Source organism: Marmota monax, unplaced genomic scaffold, assembly GCF_021218885.2.
Source record: "Marmota monax isolate L192 unplaced genomic scaffold, Marmota_monax_Labrador192_F-V1.1 WCK01_AAM20220418_F8-fsc00014, whole genome shotgun sequence".
Classification (NCBI taxonomy): domain Eukaryota; kingdom Metazoa; phylum Chordata; class Mammalia; order Rodentia; family Sciuridae; genus Marmota; species Marmota monax.
The window spans coordinates 10,138,883-10,144,349 of NW_026695222.1; the positions used below are offsets into that span (position 1 = coordinate 10,138,883).

Consider the following 5,467-nt stretch of genomic DNA (forward strand, 5'->3'; position numbering starts at 1 on the left):
TCCCAGCAGCTCAGGAGGGTGAGGCAGGAGGACTGCGAGTTCAAAGCCAGCCTCAGCAACTGCGAGGTGCTAAGCAACTCAGCGAGACCCTGTTTCTAAATAAAACAAAAATACGGCTGGGGATGTGGCTCAGTGGTCCAGTGCCCCTGAGTTCAATCCCTGGTGCTCCCCCCGCCCCTGCCAAAAAAGAAGCAAGTAGTTGGTTTTCCATTTTTTCTTTTCTTGCAGTAGAGGGGATCAGCACGATAAGGAAGGGCTCTGCCATTGAGAGAAATCCCCAGGCCAGATCTTTTATATTTTCATTGAGTCTGAGTCTTGCTAAGTTGTCAAGGTTGGCCTAGAAGTTGCAATCCTGCTGTATCAGCAGGATCACTGATCACCAGGGCACCTAGGCTTGGTGTGGAGCCACTTCAGTTCCACATCTGACTGACTCAGGACCAGCATGTTCCTCAAATGTTTCTATCCCACACCAGGCGCCCTCCTGGGATCCTGCAATTTTGGTCCCTGCTGTTCACCTCGTCACAGTTACAGACCATTCCTGTGTCTTCATGGTGGAGAGTCCTCAGGTGAGACAAATGGAAAAGGGGGAAGAGAGAAAGTGCTGCTGCTACCAGCAGAGTCCATCTGAAAATGAGGCCCAGTCCCTGGGACACTAGCAGGGCCACTAGATGGTGAGAGGAGAGAAAGACACAGGATGGGTGGGGAGGGGCAGATGATCTGTTGAAATGAATCAACTGTTACCTGTTCTCCGATAACCTGATTTAAGGGTAGGGGAATCCTTCAAATAAAGTTAAGAGATGGGGGTTTAATCTGGAGATTTGCAACATTTCATTGTGGTAACATCCTAGAAAAACTTAACCTTTTATAGCAACATCATCCAAATACCTTAAAATGTCAGTGAGCTGGGAAGAGGGTTGTTACATCTAACAAGTAACCGTGGAAATAAGTGTGGCTTGCCCTAGGTCACACAACAACTCCCTGGTGAGTCTAGGGTGGGTCCCAGGCATCTCTAAGTCCTTTCCTTCTTGCCATAATGTATTCAAATACTCCCCCTGTTCACACACCCCTCCAGGAGAGGAGTCACAGTACTGAACATGAGAGATGGAAACATTTCTTCCTTGGGGCTTTTATTTCACAAGGAGAAACACACACACACACACACACACACACACACACACACACACTGAACTGCAAGTTGTAGTAGATGCCATGTATAGACCCAAGTTACAAAATCATAGTGTGTGGACTGGGGATGTGGCTCAAGCAGTAGCGCACTCGCCTGGCATGTGTGCCTCCCCGGTTCGATCCTCAGCACCACATACAAAGATGTTGTGTCCGCCAATAACTAAAAAATAAATATTAAAAAAAATTCTCTCTCTCTCACTCTCTCTTAAAAAAAAAAGAAAATCATAGTGTGGAGTAGAGGTGCTCTAGGTGGTCCTGTTAGGACATATCCCTTTCTCTTTCTTTGTTTCTTTCTTCCTTTCTCTTGTTCCCTCCCTCCCTCCCTTCCTCCCTCTTTCTTAGTGGAAAGCTCTCATATACATTTCCTGCCTCTCAGCCTTCCAAAGGAGGGGAGAGAAGAACAGACAACAATAGCAAAAGGCAGTTGCAGTAAAGTATCACCAAGAGCTGCCTTCACCCTCAGGAGGGAACTCTGGGCCTCTTTCTCATGGTTTCTGGCACTCTGCAAGGTCAGAGAAATTTCTCCAAGGATGAACAATAGAAATGATCCCTGAAGTCACAGTCTTAGGTCAGGTTCCTCTCCATAAGAGCCATATAAGCAGTCAAGTGGATCCTGGCAAGGGGTGATGGGAGCAGAGCCTTCTGGGCCAAAAAAAAAAAAAAAAAAAATGGCAGGTTCTGGGATCCCAAAGCAGGAGGGGCAAGAATCAGATAAAGTTGTGATGCATGTGAGAGGTAGGACTGGCAAAGGTGAGGGAAGAGAAGGAGCAGGGTGAGTAGGGAGAGTGTCAGGTGTGGGAGGAGCAGCTGGTGGGATGGTGGTTGATGGCAGAGTTGGGGAAGCTTGGGAGATGCAGGGGGCAGCAGAGAATCCAGAGTCCAGTTTGACTATGTTAAGTCTCAGAGGCCCATTGGATATCCACAGGGAGGTGTCATTGAACAGTTGAGTGACTGTAAGCCTGACACTAGGAGGAGAGGCCCAGGATTGGAGATAACGATTTGAGAATCATTAGCTATAGAAAATGTATAAAATCACCTCAAAGAAGAGAAGGGAATGTTCTGGAACATTCTGGAATGTTCCAACATTTAGAAGGAGGAAGCAGAAAATGACATTGGGAAGAAGTGCCCAGTGTTAGAGAAGAAAAATCGAGTAAGGGTAGTTTCACTGGAGCCCCCACCCTCCCCCCCCCCGCAAAAAAAAATGTGTTTTCCAAATGGACCAGGGCAACTCTGTTGAATCCTGCTTGGGGAGTATGGACAATGAAGACCTAGTCGTGTCCGGCAAATCTAATAGCAAGTTTATGAGCTTCTTAACAGGAGTTTCACAGGTCTAGTCTGGGCTGAAACATCAATGAAAGATGAATGTTAGGTTTCAAGATCACAGAATAGAGAAGTTTTCTTTCCTGGCTCTTCCAAGGCATGAATCCAAGAAAACAGATAGGCAGCTCATTAGCAGGTGGATGAATAAGAAAAAAAATGGTGGGAAACTTTGCGGGAATTCAATACTGGACATTCAAAGCAGATCAGGGACTCAGGAGGCTGGAGATAATAAAATAAGAAAGAAATACCCAGCACCACCCCTAGTGCCCCTACCAGAGGCACCAGCCAGAGTGGTCCCTCCATGAGGAAATTGAGGGATAAGAAAATTAAAGGAACATGAATTTTTAGGAGGCCTAAAAGACACTTCCCGACTAACCTGAAGGGCATGCTGCACAATATCTTTGTGCAGGAATGAAGCTGCATGTCTCCTGGCTTTGAGTGGAGGACAGAGGAAGGAAACTTTTGCAGCTGCAGTGTGGCGACTCGCAGCTGGGGGAGCTGATTCCTAGCAAACTCAAGTTTGGCTCAAAATGCAGGCCTGACAAACACACACTGCATGACATAGCATGTGCCTAAGTGACCAGGAGAAAATCAAACATGGAGATAGGTTTACACTGATGAATACTAACGGTGGAAACCCACCTTGCTCTTCCCCTCCTCCTCCAATCTGGCTACTTACAGGACCAGCTGGAAGAGACAAGCCTGGACAGAAATTCAAAAGGGTGGAGGTGGGAGAGATTGAGTTTGGAGACTGAACAGAAGAACGGTAAATGGGGGTTTTGCAGATGACTGACTGGAGTAAGAATTGGCTCCTCCACCACACGAGTGGAACCCAGGGGAGTTCCCTGGGGTGCAGTCTTTGAGTGTGGACTGGCAATTGCTGGGACCTATTGGTGTGCTGATTTAAAATCTCCAGACCAACTGGCATTCAGCAAAGGACCGGGAGCCTGCCTAATCCTAAATCCTGCCTCCAGGATTTCCATCTACATGGTTACCTCTCACTCTAGCAACCCTACCTTGAGATGGGAGCAAGCATCACACTCTAGACCACCCAACCTAACACAGTTGAGAAGGGAAGCTGAGAATCTATTGAACTCCAATGGAAATAATTCTTTAACTTTTCATCAAGATCTTTTTTCTTTTTTCTGTTTCATTGTGACCTTAATGGTTCCTGTGTGGAGACCAGTAATTTGATTATGGACTCTCATGGCTCTGTTGCACTGGGTTCTGCCTGTGCAAAAGTGTAGGTCAAGATGGCACAGCCAGAGGAAACTCTGTAAAGGCAGGAGTTATCAGTCAAGGCCTTAAGTTTGGACACCAACTCCCAGGGATAAAGATTCTGAGAAAAACAAGATGACCCTAATGACTCACAGTTCTGCGTATTCAAATTATCTGCTTTACTGAAACTTTCCTCCAAATAACCTTTTGATAATGAAACTTATACAATAAAAGTGCTGAGGTATCTCTGAGTTAGTCTTCCCCTATTAGGGGTTGGTTGAACCACCTGGCCCCACCTTTTTCTCTCTATGTGTGTCTGTTTTTCTTTTCTTCATCCCCCACCACCCCTCATCCAGTCTCTAAAGTAATGGACACAACATTCATGGACACTTATACTCATTCATATTTGTTAATTTTCTCATTTCTTGCATGTTAAAATCCAGTTATTTTTCATGGATCAGTTTTATGAGGACCAAGATGTTTGATAAGTATATTTCAATTTGATTTTGCGTTCTTTTATTTTTATATTTATTTTTAAATATTTTTCCTTATGTATATTTTTTTCTCACTTGTCTGTTTCCCTTGATTATCTTTCACTCTTTTCTTCTGCTAACATCAAATTTCTATTGTTTTCACTTTGAATCTTCCATTAATTTTTTACTTCTATCTTTTCTCCTCCTCCTTCATAACCATCACATCCTACATGACCTCTGTTATCTCCCTGTTCACCATTTGAAATTGTAAACCATTTTGCAAACTTTCTATTTTACTTTAGATAATAATTGATCATGTAATTTCTTTTTTTATTTTATTTTTTTTTTGGAGAGGGAATATTATTTTTTTATTGGTTGTTCAAAACATTACAAAGCTCTTGACATATCATATTTCATACATTAGATTCAAGTGGGTTATGAACTCCCATTTTTACCCCAAATACAGATTGCAGAATCACATTGGTTACACATCCACATTTTTACATAATGCCATATTAGTAACTGTTGTATTCTACTACCTTTCCTATCCTCTACTATCCCCCATCCCCTCCCCTCCCATCTTCTCTCTCTACCCCATCTACTGTAATTCATTTCTCTCCTTGTTTTTTTTCCCATTCCCCTCATAACCTCTTATATGTAATTTTGTATAACAATGAGGGTCTCCTTCCATTTCCATGCAATTTCCCTTTTCTCTACCTTTCCCTCCCACCTCATGTCTCTGTTTAATGTTAATCTTTTTCTCATGCTCTTCCTCCCTGCTCTGTTCTTAGTTGCTCTCATTATATCAAAGAAGACATTTGGTATTTGTTTTTTAGGGATTGGTTAGCTTCACTTAGCATAATCTGCTCTAATGCCATCCATTTCCCTGCAAATTCCATGATTTTGTCATTTTTTAGTGCTGAGTAATACTCCACTGTGTATAAATGCCACATTTTTTATCCATTCATCTATTGAAGGGCATCTAAGTTGGTTCCACAGTCTAGCTATTGTGAATTGTGCTGCTATGAACATCGATGTGGCAGTATCCCTGTAGTACGCTCTTTTAAGGTCTTCAGGGAATAGTCCAAGAAGGGCAATAGCTGGGTCAAATGGTGGTTCCATTCCCAGCTTTCCCAGGAATCTCCATACTGCTTTCCAAATTGGCCGCACCAATTTGCAGTCCCACCAGCAATGTACAAGTGTACCCTTTTCCCTACATCCTCGCCAGCACTTGTTGTTGTTTGACTTCAGAATGGCTGCCAATCTTACTG

The 5,467-nt window shown here is 43.6% G+C and overlaps 1 non-coding gene across 1 annotated transcript; it reads right to left on the reverse strand.

Moving 5' to 3' along the window:
- Positions 1 to 1,532: 1,532 nt before the first annotated feature.
- LOC124085974 (small nucleolar RNA U3) lies at positions 1,533 to 1,751 on the reverse strand. The gene has a single exon (XR_006849652.1). It is a non-coding gene; the product is annotated as a small nucleolar RNA U3 (small nucleolar RNA).
- Positions 1,752 to 5,467: the final 3,716 nt, after the last annotated feature.